Raw genomic sequence first — 14439 nt, 5'->3', positions numbered from 1 at the left:
GAAATAGGGCCTTGGCAAATGCCCTCCCATTAAGATGAAGTCCCTGCAAGAAGAGGGAAATTTGAATACAGAGAGGCACACAGAGGGAAGATGGTGTGAAGACACTCTGGGAAGACAGGAAAAGATCAGGGTAACAGGGGCCGACATGGCATAGCCAGTAGATACACCACCTGCAATGCCAGCATCCTGTGTGGGCACTGGTTTGCATCCCAGCTGCTCCACTCCCAGTACAACTTCTTGTGAATGGCCTGGGGAAGCGGTGGAGAATGTCCCAGGTGTTTGGGGCCTTGCACCCCCATGGGAGACTTGGATGAAGCCTGACCTAAGCCTGGCTATTGCTGCCATTGGGGAATGAACCAGCAGATGGAAGATCTCTCTGTGTTTCTCTGTATCTCTGTTACTCTGACTCCGAATGAATAGCTGAATCTGCAGAAAGGGAAAGATCAGAGTGATGCAGAGGACAGGGATGGCCTCTTCTGCAGGGCCCCCAGATGGGACTGTCAGCACCTCCTTCTGGAAGATTCTCAGAGCCCTGGGAAGGTCACTTGCTCTTGCCTAAAGCCATCCAGCTGGTGGTCATTGGTTAAGCCAGCCCCAGGAAATCTGTGACTGGGGAGAGAGGGGAGTGGCAGACACGAAGGTGCAGGTGCTGTTTAAAGCCGTGAGTCCGTGTGAGATCAGCAAGTGGACGAAGTTGATGGAGGAGCCAGGGAGAAAGGGTTTGCAGAGCAGAGTGTGGTCCATTTGTGTGTTGCCATGCTTGGGGTAAGTGCAATGAGAAGAGGTGTGCTCTGGCTTCAGCAGTCTGCAGGTTACTGACCCCATGTGTGCATGAGGGTGGGAGGGAGAGGCCTTATTGGAGGGGGATTCTTGAGAGAGCCTGGAGGAGTCTTCCCCTTCCTCTTTCCTCCTGCCTTGCCCCCCAGCATGCTGCTTTTCTTTCCTTGCCTTCTCTTTTCCAGGACCAAGAAAGCCTTGGCAGGACTGGAGAGCAAGGGTGTTGCAGGACCAAGGACAAGGGCACTATTAACATATGAACAGATTCATCCATAGATGATAATAGAGCTAGATTGGGTTTTCCTCCAGTCAGAAACTTGAAGTAATGCGCTGGGCTTGGAGGTGTTGAGAGCAACTGACAGTTCTAGGTGGATTTAGGCATTGAGGCAAGTATAGGTTTGCATGTTTTTGTACTCATATGCACATGGATATGCACGTTGATCTCCTAACTGTGTATGCCCAGAAGCAGTGTCACCCAGCAGCAGTTAGCACAAGTGCCCAAATCTTGGTTTTTAAGTCTTGTCTTCCACTAAAGCAACAAACACACCATCCAGCTTGAAAGGCCTCCCATTGGCCAGATCTGGACCAAACTGAATCACAAAATGAGTAGCAAGAGTAAGAAAGGAGAACTCCTAGGATAAAACAGAAATCCATTGGCCCCTATTAATTAGAGAAATCCATCAGCCTATATTAATTAGAGAAGGCAAAGGTCTTCGTTTGCAGGAATGGCAGCTAATTAACAGAGAAGAGATGATGAGAAGGAACTCTATCTTGGCTACCCTAGTAGTGGTGGTTGATCTAGGTGGGCGTCATGGTGGAGACGAATCCTGCATCCCCAGGAGAGGTCAGGGAGTTGGGCAGGGGCTGAGGGACTGCTACAGACATCAGGAAACTGCAGGCATGATCCCGCGTGGAACCCTAGAGCAGAAAGGAAATGAGACACTGTGAGACCTGTGGATCGGACGGTGACATTGGCTGCCAGAGGTGGATGGTTGGACTGTGGGCGAATAACAGAGTGCCCTTAGTAGGGGGATGTGCACAGCATTTAGGGGTAATCATGTCTCTAATTTGCTCTAAGAATTCTTATGAAAGGTGTGTGTGTGTGTGTGTGTGTAATTTTGGTGAATGTTGCGCAGGGGTGTTTAATTTTTCATGCTGCAGTGGCTGACCCTCATTCGTGTGTGTGCGGGGGTGGGGAGGTGTTTCAGGACCTCCAGGGGATGCCTGATGCCACGGGTAGTATTTAGCCCTGTGTTCACAGCGATTCCTCCTGAGTGTGTAGATGGTGTCAATCATCCACTCTGGTCAAAGGGACGGGCCCTTGCCTGGGCAGGACGGAGTTGGGGGAGCACACAATCCCATCATACTACTCAGAACAGCATGCACCTCTAAACCTATGAATTGTTTATTTCTGGAATTTTCCATTTCATATTTTAGACTTGCTGGCCACAGGTCACTGAGAATGTGGAAAGAGAAACGGCAGGCCAGGCTAGAGGGCATGACTGTGTTTTTGGAAGCTGGAAGCTGTTTCTAAATGAGAAAGCGAGAAGGTGGGAGGGGAGGGGAGGAACTGGAGACCACAGACACGGCCTGGCACAGTTCCAGCTGGGCTCCAAGGGCCCATGCTCATCTTGCGGGCTCCTTTTGTCCCTGGCCTGATATAAGCACACAGGAGTGAAAGAAGGTGTCCTGACACGTGGAGAGGGCTCTGCTGTTGCCAGGACACCCAGGGTGGGATGAGGGTGTGATCAGCATTGTCCGCAACAGACTGGGAAATGGGGCCCCGGTTCTTCAGTACAGGGAGTATAGGAAACACGGAGTGATATCCTGAGAATTTATTTAAAACTAAGAAAAGCAGAGTTGCCTCCTGGCACCTCCCAGCAAGTGGTGATATTGGGGCTCAAATTTTGTTTTCACAGAAAGTGAATAATTCCCATCCATGTGAGTCGATGGCAGCTTCTTCCCTCTGCCTTGCGCTGCCCTCCTTTCTTCCCTGGTCAGTCAGGGTCACACTCCGGCCCCGCTGAGCCCCTGCAAGTCTCCTGAGGGGCGCCTTGGACAAACTCATTCATTCACTCAACGCATGCTTTTGCACCAGCTGCTTTATGGAGTTCTAGGGTTGGAGCAGTGAGCAAGACACGTCTCTGCCCCCCGGGGCCTTGCACCCAGGAGGGGAAGCACAGAAAAGTGAACATCCAGCCGGAAGAAGTCTGTGAGGGTCCTGGCATGTCTGATGGGAGTCTGACTGGTGAAGGTCACTGCTTTTTACGTTTTAAATTTTTTAAAAAGATTTATTTATTTTTATTGGAAAGGCAGATATATATTGTGAGGAGGAGAGACAGAGAGAAAGACCTTTCATCTGATGATTCAATCCCCAAGTGATCGCAACGGCTAGAGCTGAGCTGATCTGAAGGCAGGAGCCAGGAGCTTCCTCCAGGTCTCCCAAGCAGGTGCAGGGTCCCAAGGCTTTGGGCTGTCCTCCACTGTTTTCCTAGGCCACAGGCAGGGAGCTGGATAGCAAGCGGGGCTGCTGGGATTAGAACCGGTGCCCATATGAGATCCCAGTGTGTTCAAGGCGATGACTTTAACCACTAGGCTACTGAGTCGGGCCCTGCTTTATTTTAAAATGAGGCTGAGCTGGGGCCAAAGCCAGAACCAGGAACTCAATCTAGGTTTTCCCGTGTAGTCATGACTGCAGCTTCCCAGGGTGTGTCCTGGCAGGAAGCTGCAGTCAGAGCTGGCGGTGCGTGCTCCAACACAGGACTCAGCCACTTGGCCAGATGTGCATTCCGAGAAGGTGCTTTCTGAAGGGAAACCGGATGGAAGGTGAGAATTATCTAGGCAGAGAGCCAGAGGCCAGCATGGCTGACCCTGTGTTTACTGGTGCTATGACTGAGGACCACAGACTGGTAGTTCCTGAAGGAAGAAGTTTCCTTACGTCTTCCCTGCCCTCCTCTCCCTTCCTCTTCCTTCCTCTCCCCTCCCCTCTCTTCCTTCCTTCCTTTCAGCAAATACTTATTTGATATCTACCCTGTGGAAGGCCCTGTCCATGGTATAGCAGCACATCCGCTCCCTTATGGTGCTCACCATCCTGAGAGAGGCGAGATTCAAACATGCATTAATATGCAACTGCAAACAGAGATAAGAGCGGTGAAGAAAAGAAGCCGAAGGCAGTGGCCGAGAACAGCAGGAGGCTCAGAGGGAGAGGCCAGCAAAGGCATCTCCAGGGAGAAATGAAGCAGTGAGGCAAGAAGCGGTGAAGAGGCAGAGGGCACAGCATGAGCAAAGGTCCTGTGGTGGGGAAGTCAGCAGAGAGCTTGGCCAGCTGCAGCCACAGTGCAGCTAGCAAGGTGTGGCCAGGAGTGTGTCAAAAGGAAGTGGGCTTGGGGCTCGGCAGCGTGGCCTAGTGGCTAAGGTCCTCGCCTCGATCCCATATGGCTGCTGGTTCTAATCCTGGCAGCTCCACTTCCTCTCTATCTCTCCTCCTCTCAGTATATCTGACTTTGTAATAAAAATAAAATAAATCTTTAAAAAAAAAAAAAAGGAAGTGGGCTTGAACTTGGTATATGGTCAAGAAACCCTGCTGGCCTTCCTCCACCCCTCTGGTGACAAATGGACATCGGAGGGAGGAAAAGGAGCTTGGGAGGCTGGATTATGGTCCCTCCGCAGGGTGTCCCCAGTGATAAGACTGTGTCCTTGGCCATGTAGTGGATGCTTTATGGTGTCTTTCTTCTGTGACTTTGACTTGGCCTTGTGACTTAGGCTGACCAATGCGATGATGGCACAGGTATAGCAAGCAGAGCACGGAGAAGCACTTGTGTTTTGGGGCTTGTCTGCCGTCACCAAGGAACACACCCCTCCTAGACTGCTAGTCCCATCCCAGCTGAGCCACCTTGGTTGACCCACAGACTTGCAGCTAATTCAGTACTTCTTTCTGTTTACTCTGGAGATGGTTCTCGCTCTTCCTTACTCCCATGGTGTCCCTGGATGCTGAGCCTTGACGGCCCGCAGCCAAGCCCTGCAGTGTAAGAAGTAGTAACAGCAGGTGAAGCCTGAGATTCTGGCCTCAGCTCTGCTCAGGCCTCACTCCGGGCACAGGACAAGCCCTTCCCCAGAGGCGACCTTGGAAGGGAGCAGGTCCTGGTGGTCAAGACCCTCCTGGGAGATCGCATCTCCTTCCCTGCTTGAAACCCTCTGACTTCCATGACCTTTAGAGAGAAGTCAATGCTTGCTAGACTGGCGTCCAAGGCTCCGTGTGGCTCCCACCACTCAGTCTCCGCCTCAGTCACACCATGTGACTTCCGGACTTGTCATCTTACCTGTGTACACCTCTGAGCCTTTGCACCTGCTATACTCTCTGTTGGCAGCACCTGCCACTGCATTTCTTTGCATTGCAAATTCCTACATATGAACTGTATTTAACAAGCATCCCTTGAGCTCTTACTGTATGCTAGACATGATGCCAAACCAACATGGCAACCTATGTTCTAATTATTTCATCCCAATGGTATATATTACCATCTCCACTTAAAATATGACTACACAGAAGCTTAGAGAAGTCAGTTCACTGGTCCAAGGTCACACAGCCAGTAGGTAGTAGAACCAGAGCACAGACACAGGCCGTTGAACTCTTTGGCAACTGGGAGGCAGATCACATTTGACCACAGGTCTGTGTTCCCAGAGCTGATGTCCATAGGCTCCCTCAGTGCTGCCTCTGCTGGCGAGTGCATGAACTACACTCACCCAACCCACACACATCCTGTTGCGTGCCAGGCACTGTGAGCAATCTCTTAACAGCCCCAAGAGCTCACCACTTCTCATTTGACCCCATTTGCTGATGAAGACAACTGAGACCCAGAGAAGTGAAGAAACCAGCTATGCCATGCAGCCTGTAAAAGGGGGAGTTGGGACACAACCCCAGACAGGCCCAATCTACACCCCTTGGCCACATGGACTCAGTTGCCTCAGGCTTCAAAATCTGGCTCAAACATCACACCCAGTATTCTAAACTGCTGAAATAACAAGGCCTAGAGGATTCATGTCCCTCGCCTGTCCATCAGCCCCTGTCAGGGAGGCTTCTGAGATGACAACCCGGATGTCCTGTGGTTTGGAGGAGTCCAAAGCTCAGCAGTGGGCAGCCTGGTCCGCGTCCGCTTCTCCCCTCCCCTCCTGGGTTTCCCACTGATGTGCCGACCCCAACCCCCACCCGCTCCTTGGGCCTCAGGCTCTGAATCCAAACAAACACAAAGCCAAATGACTTTCACTTCGTCCCTTCCAACTCGGTGATTTTGGAGGAGAATAAATACTGAAGCCACCGGCATGAATAGAAATTAATATAGAACCGTGCTAACTTGCACGAGGAGGTTTTTTAAAAAGAAAAAAATTCTCCATTTAAAATCTCAACACAAATAGACTCATATAAGGTCAAATGAAAGATAAATGCCTCAGGAAAGCAAAGAAGTCATCACTGGGGCTGAATTCTCTCTCCTAGTTCCTCAGCCTCTCTCTTATTTTTGTCCTCTGCTGAGGTTTCTATCCCTGCCCCCATCTTGGCATCTTTTCTGTCACGTGCTCTTTCTGTCCTTGTGTCCCTCACTGTTGGAGTGGCAAAATGTCAACCTCAGAAAGCAGCGCGACCTTGGTCAAGTCATCTCCCAGCTTTGTGCTTCTCTCTTCCAGCCTTCTCCAAAGAAAACTGAATTCCTTCTTGCAGAGAGACACTGAGCACAGAACAATCATCCTTCATAAAGGCAAATGATGCTTGCAGTCAGCACTAGCCAGTCTCACCCACCCTCATGGTTCAGGCCTGCACAGTGGGCAGACATCAGGAGCAGGCACCCTCTGGTCACTGAGAGATGCCAATGAGTGAACACAGCGAACGGTATTCTGACCTTGGTCTCTTTACTCATCCTAAAGAGAGCTTAGGATGACATTGATTCGAAAAAAAAAAGGGGGGTGGTGGTGGCGGGGGAATGGGGAAGCTGAGAAGCATGTAAGGACTGTTGGGTGGGAGGTACGTCTCAGGTGCCCTGCTGAATGGGAAAACAATCTCACTACACATTTAAAGAAGGGTTGTGATTGGTGGAAGGAAGAATTCCTTGACAACCAAGGGGGAACAAAATTCTGTGAAGGAGCCCCCCAGCTGGGAGGCATGGGGCTGTGGTCTTTGGCCAGAATCATACTGTTCTTGCCACAGGACGCAATAGAAGGTCTGGCTCCACAAATCCTAGTTGGATGACTGATGGAGTGAAGGAGGGTATCTTCTCCCAGAGCCCCCTGGGATGAGCCTGGACACCATTTCCCCAGAACCCAGGGCCTCTCCAGGTGCTTATCAGCCACTGACAGGCAGATATTGCTACTCTGTAGTGCCCTCTTGAGGACCAAGTAGGTAGAGGAGGGTAGAGGGCATCTCGTGGGAGGAGCAGGAATGGGGGTGCTTTGTCAAGTAGCACAGGCATCCCTGCTTGGTCATTTGAAGCCTGCTGCTGCTGCCTGGAGGCAGAGGTTGGACTGAAACAATCACAGTAGCACAAGTATCGTCTCCTTCCAAGGGTCACTGAGAGAACTAGGACGAGGAAAAGACTGCAACGAACAGCCTTTTGGCCCAGTGAAACGTGCAATTGGGAGTCATGAGTCCTGGTTCCTAAACTTAAACCACAGGAATACCAGGAAGACACCCAGAGCCTTCTCAACAAGAGTGACTGCTCTAGATGCGTATCACAGATGGGATTGCCAGGGAGGCAGGCTCAGAGATGGAGATGGGTATGCAGGGTGCCTGGCATGGTGTGCTCTTCGGGCCAACACCTGAGAGTGAGGTGGCAAAGGAGAGGGAGTGGGCAGAGGGAGAGGTGGAGCTGTGATGTAGCCCCAACAGGATCTTGGATAACCCTATTGATGTTTCTGAAACTAGGGTGATATTTCACTTGTCCAAGATGGGGGTGTGCCCTTCCCTGTCATGTCAATCACTCCCTGAATACAGGTTCCCCTGGTAGAGGAGCACCTGTGAGTGAAGCAGCACTTCAGGTGAGGCAGCTTCTACAGGGGATTAGCTACTGCCAAGCTGATGGCTTCCTGCCAATGACACCCCCAAGTAACTGGGGAAATAAGTCCTACCATCCTTTTCTGAAGATTTATTTTTATTTGAAATGCATATTTACAGAGAAAAGGAGAGACAGAGAGACAGATCTTCCATCTGCTGGTTTATTCCCAAAGTGGCCACAAAGGCTGGAACTGAGCTGATCTAAAGCCAGCAGCCAGGAGCTTCTTCCAGGTCACTCCCATGGGTGCAGGGTCCCAAGGCTTTGGGGCATCCTCTACTGCTTTCCCAGGCCACAAGCAGGGAACTGATGGGAAGTACAGCAGTTGGGACACAAACTGGTACCCATACAGAATCCAGGCCCTTGCAAGGGGAGGATTCAGCCAATTGAGCCATCTCCCCAGGTCCTGTCCTTTCGTTCTGGAGGGAGGTCTGGGTGTATAAGTCAACACCCACTAAAGTGTGTGATACCCAGGAACACTAATCCTTCTTACAAATCTATAAATTAGATATTATTTGCCAATTGAGAAAATCTTGGAGAGTGTATTAGTTTGCCTCAAGCCAGGCAACTAGTAACTGCTAGTTTGGGGGCTGATCCTAATGCAGGTCTCCTAGCTGTTAATGCATTCCTTATCCAATTCTTGCTTTAGAGTCTCTCATCGCTCCCCTGCCCAATTCTACCTCCTCACCCTGCAGACGGTACTGAATGCCCTCCCTTCTGTGAGGTGCAGAGCCTCTCCGTTTGTAAAAGGAGGAGACTGAATTATGCCTGACCTTCTTAACCAGGTTCCATGAATCTCATAAAGCAGTATGTGAGTTTTTGGTACAAAGGAACGACGCTTAGGGTTCTCTATATTTTTTTGGGTAGGAGATCAGTGAGATTGTTTATATTCCAGAATGCTTATGACTTTCAAAAGATTTTTTTTTTGAGACATACCAGACTTGAGGGTCTAAGGTCTTCTCTAGTACACACATGCTTTCAGTCTGCGTCTCCATCAGGAGCTGATAGACTATGAACAGCACGAAGATCATTCAGAACCATGGATAGAGCCCTGGCCTGCCACCTCCTGTAATCCCATCAACTTTTTTTTTTTTTTAGAGATTTATTTTGTTGTTGTTGTTGTTGGAAAGGCAGATTTACAGAGAGAAGGAGAAACACAGAGAGATCTTTCACCTGTTAGTTCACTACCCATATGGCCACAATGGCTGGAGCAGAACTGCTCTGATCCAGGATCCTCTTCTGGGCCTTCCGCGGGGGTGCAGGGTCTAAAGGCTTTGGGCCTTCTACTGCTTTTCCAGGCAATAAGTAGGGCACTGGATAGGAAGTGAAGCATGAACTGTTGCCCATATGGTATGCCAATGCTGAAAGTGGAGGAATTAGCTTGCTGTGCCACTGCACCAGTCCCAGTCCCATCAGTTTTGAAATTGACCTAAAGAATGGATGATGGGGGCCCAGCACAGTAGCCTAGTGGCTGAAGTCCTTGCCTTGCATGTGCCAGGATCCCATATGGATGCCAGTTCGTGTCCCAGTTGTTCCACTTCCCTTCCAGCTCCCTGTTTGAGGCCTGGGAAAGCAGTAGAGGATGGACTAAAGTCTTGGGACCCTGCATCCTCATAGGAAGCCTGGAGGAGGCTCCTGGCTCCTGTCTTCAGATTGACTTAGCTCTGGTTGTTGTGGTCACTTGGGGAGTGAACCAGCAGATGGACAATCTTTCTCTCTGTCTCTCCTTTGTAGATCTGCCTTTCCAATAAAATAAATAAATCTTAAAAAAAAAAAAAAAGAATGGATGCTGGGGTCACTCCTGACTGCCCAGAATTGGTGGGCTAGGAAGTCAGACTCTGCAGCGGGCACAGGTGTCTATCTCTCCCTGCCCCCCCTTTTATTGGTGAGAGTCCCAAATGTTGCAATTGTCCTCACAGTGACATTTCCCCCATCCTGGGGGCCTCCCACCCCTCTCCTCCCAACAGCGACAAAGAGGGTATCAGGCCGGGCAGTGGAGTACCCCAGTGACAGATTAGTGCTGCCAACCACCGACACAAAACCATTTGGTGTGGGGAAATGATAGATGCTAACACTCATTTTAAACACAGGCAACTGAATTCCTGCAGACAGGCGCCACGGCTGGAATTTAGGGCACAGCTGCTAGGTTCAGATAAGGTGCAGAATCAGCCCAGCATACCGCGATGTTACTTAATAATGAAAATGTGGTGATTGATGCTGCTGTCTCGAGGATATAACCTCCCCATTTGGAGGTTTTCAGCTCCCAAATCATCCATTTCACCGTCTTTTTCTTTCCTTTTTTTTTTTTTTTTTTAAAGAAAGCCTGTGTGTGTGTGTGTGTGTGTGTGTGTGTGTGTGTGTGTTGGGAGTGGCGAAAGTTGGATAAAGAGTGGGGGGACATCAGGAAACTCATGATCTTGAAGAATTTGAAAAAGTCCAAAGAGCTTTCTTTGAAAGAATTCAATTCCAGCAGGCGCGACTGGGATAGCAAGTTCAACATGAAAAACTAGGTTACAGTTACCTCAATATTTTTTATGATGGAGGGCTTTGTTTACTGCCCCCTCCTCATGTCTATGATGTCACAAAGAACCAATCGAAGTTTTTGTTGCAAGACTTCAACTTTTGGCTTTCTCTGACCTCCAAAAACCGGGGATCATTTATCTATTGCCTCTTGAACAGCGCCCCCTGGAGGAAACTTCGGTTTCCACATGTCAAAAACTAAGATGAGTTGGAGTAGCCAAGCCTACCCCCTTTGTTCACTTAGTAACTCAAGACTGACACCTGGATTTAGCCCAAACTCCCTTTTCCTCACTTCTCATGTCCAGTGCCTCAAACGTGCCATTTACATCTCCCCAAATCATCTTCTCTTGTGTCTACCTACTTTTTTTTTTAATTTTCACAGCCTTAAAATACAGCCTCACCCTTTCCCCCACTGAGAGCCTGCTGGATGCCAGTCTTTGGCATGTCCATTGCAGCTGTCAGAACTGTCATTCCTGTGCTTAAAATCCACAAGTGGCATTCACCCAAAGCCCTTTGGGACCTGGCCTCAGAGCATCCTTCAATGTTCTCCACTCTATTTCTTGGTACTGTCTGAAAAATGCGCATGTTTCTGCCTCCTTGCCTTGGTACTTGCTGTCCCCTGTCCCTGTCTCCTGCAGCTTTATCTCTCTGAAAGGCATTCAGTTCTTCAAGATTCTTGAAGATTCAGCAGCCTCCTCCTTTGGAGAAGACTTCCTTACTACCCACCCTGGTTCCTGGTCATGCAAGTTTCTTTCTCCTGGGATTTCTCAGACACGGGTAGTGGCCTCTAAGGACAGGCTCCATCACGCGCTCTTCCACCTGAGATGTGGGTTACCATGGGGCTTCTTAGCCAGTTTACTTCCTGTCTCCTCCTGTTTCTTAAAGTCTCACTATGAATGTGACTCGAATTATTTTCTGCTAAGAGAGTTTGTTGAAGGTCAATGACTAAAAAGGGCTGGCAGCACCGGATGTGTTGGAGAAAAGCCACGCACAGGCAGGACAGACAAGTTGGGCAGCCAAGGAAGGCAGGGGCTTTGAGACAAGGCTGCTGATCTTGCATCTTGCAACCACTGCCTCTCTCTTGTGCAGGCCTTGGAACCTGGTGGAAAGAGGCTTGGCTTGGAGCCACCCATGCCCAGGGTCTGCTTTGCTTTATGCTTGAGGTGGCAGACACCTATACAACATGATGTAAAATCCTGCACTCTTCCAATACCACTGGCACCTGCCTTTGAAACCCCAGCTATTAGCATCTCAAACCCTAGGCTGGGCTGAGTGTCTTGTTCCTAGTCCTAGGAGCTCATTCTCAATCTGGCTTCTTCTGACCTTGAACCTGCTCCCATCTAGCTCTAGACCCAGGATGGAGGGCTGGGGACTGCAGGGGACATCAACTCCTGGGGGTCCCTGCAGTCCCAGCTGTCTGCATGCTTCGTCCTCATCATTGTTACACGAGAAAGTTCTCAAACTCAAGGTGATGGTCTGCAGATCCTCCCCACCAAGAGATCAGGTGTGCGGGAGTCTCTGAGCACCTGCAACCCAGGCTGAGCCCCTAGTCAGCCCTTCGGCTGGTAAGGGCCAGGGCTGAGAAACTAGGGGAGCAAAGAGCCCTGGAAGAGGCCCTTAATCCCCCCAACGACCCTTTAAATGCTGCCCAGAAGCCACAGGCTCCTCAGATTGCTCCCGGCAGCTGTCAGACACGCGTCAAGGTCAGGGGTGTGCCTCTGCCCCAGACATTGCAATAATGGCTTCTAATGGACTGTAAACAGGTGGAGTTGCTGGGAAGATGCTGCCGCTGGAACAGAAAAGCTGTTTTCTCCTTAACCCTTACCTGGCTGTTTATGGTGTGGTGACTACTCTCTCACCAAGCATGGCCTGGGCCCAAGACTTCTTGCCTGGCATCTCATGCACTCTGGCCAAAGAGAAGGTGACTATAGATGGGGAAACTGAGGCCCAGGGTGAGAAGGAGACTGACTGGAGGTCTCAGAGCTGTGACAGTGCCCAGCCAGGTCTGGTTGTAAAGCCCCAGTGGCTGACCCCTGCTCTGCCTTGTCCGCAGCACACTGTAGATTTCCACTAGGTGCTGGAGCCCATGGGCAGGAGGGGCGTGTGGAGGTTCTAATACATGCTGGTCTGGGGGCAGATCCTAATCTCCCTTTGACTTGCTGTGTGGTCTTAGCTTCCTTCATTAATCTCTGAGGCTCCATTTCCTCATCCTCAAATGGAGTTGTGGGATGACTGAGGAGCCCAAGGGTGGGTGCCTGGCACAGAGGCTTCATTGTGGGGCAGGACCTCCCCCAGATACCTTGAACCAACCTGGGGCTTCCCGGAAGAGACAAACTTGATCCTGGGGGTGCTGAATAAAAAGCAGTGACCCAAGTTCCTGAGCTGGCCCCTTCTAGGGGAGCCATTGGGGATGTGTCCCCAAGGTCATCTTGCACCCAGCAGGCAGGCAGCAGTCCCTCCCCCTGCCTCAGCCCTAGGCTAAGAGTCGGGGGGAAGAACATGCTGGGGACCATAAATAAAGCCAACAAGGAGCTGTGAGCCTGGCCATTTCCCGTCACGCTGCTGCTTTTACTAGCATTGCTGCCCATCACGGTGGGGGTAGGGCCTGGCTCCTTGGTAGCCACAGCTCCTGAGCTTATTAAGATGCCAGGCAGGGACTGTTCCAGCTAGGACAGGAGGTGAACTAAGTAGGGCTGGCCCATGGACCCACCGGTGTGTGTGAGATCTGGCATTGGGAGAGGTTCTGAAGGAGGAGCTTGAGGAACCCCTCTGTCTGCACACAGTCCCTGCAGGTGAGTGCAAGAACCAAGACAGGGAGCAGCCCAGACCCGGCCAGGATATGGTACCCACCGGCATACATTTGGCTCAGGTTTGGGGCAAGCTAGGTTGGGTCAGTTCATATCACCTGCTGGCAAATCTGAGAACCAGGATGGTTCTGTGTGGGTCATGCCAGATTGGGCCGCAATACCAGCCACTTCACATTAGGACCAGGACTGGGGGCTGGCTGGGCTGGGCTAGGCTGTAGCCCCCACCAGCGTGAGCTGGAATTGGGGGTGGGCCGGGCAAGGCCAGGCTACAGCCCCCATTGGCAAATACCAAGGTGAGGAGGGTCATGCCAACCAGCACATGTGAGATCCGTGGGGGAGGGGTGAACCTGGAAAGGGGCTGCTTGGGGCTCCCCTGCTGGACCACCATTCCCACTGGTGAGCAGTAGAGCTGGGATTGGAGACAGACCAGGCCAGGCAGGACTACAACACCTGTTGGCCTCATGTGAATTGGATCAGGGGAAAGCCAGGCTGGGTTGACTGTACCTACTGTTGCATGCATAAGCCAGAGTGGGTGTGGGTTGATTGGGTTGCCGCAGCATCAGCTGACAGATGCTGGCACAGGGGCAAATTCTGTCAAGCTAAACTGAGGAACCACCTGGAAAGTACAAGATCCGGGAGTGGGAATGGGCCCATTAGAGAAACATTGGGCACCTCTCTCTTGGGTTGCCACTCCCACTGGTGAGACAGAACCAGGACTAGGTGTAGGCGTGGCTAGACAGAGAGTGGCACCCGCTGGCACCAGGGTGGGCTGGATTGTGGGGCTGGTTGGATTGAACTAGGCTTCAATGCCCATTGACATGCATGAGAGTTGAATGGGATGTGGGACAGACAGGACCAGTCTGCTGTACTTACTGGCAAACATGTGAACCAGGGCAGGGGGCAGGTATGTTGGGGGTTATTGTGAGTCGTTCTGATTAGGTTGCAACTTCCACTGGTTTACGTGAAGGCCAAGTGTGTGGTGGGTGGGATCAGGCTAGAATGCAACACACATTGGTTTGCATAGAAGACAGGGCTGGAAACAGAATTGACCCAGCAACTGTAACCACCTGTGTGTGCGTAGGCTGATTTGGGTGACGGACTGTGCCGGACCCCATATTGGGTGTCTCTGGAGATGCCTCCAACTTCACTACTGGACTCAGAACTCCAAAAATGGAGAGAATTGCAGGTTCCATGGTTTGACTGTGGAGTGCATGTGCCAATTGGGCCTCCTCAGTGACTTAGATGGAGCAGAGGACAGCATATCCAGATGCACATGGAGGACATGGCAGTACACTGGA

The sequence above is a fragment of the Ochotona princeps genome, chromosome 22 (assembly GCF_030435755.1).
Source record: "Ochotona princeps isolate mOchPri1 chromosome 22, mOchPri1.hap1, whole genome shotgun sequence".
Classification (NCBI taxonomy): Eukaryota; Metazoa; Chordata; class Mammalia; order Lagomorpha; family Ochotonidae; genus Ochotona; species Ochotona princeps.
This window is presented reverse-complemented; position numbering follows the sequence as displayed.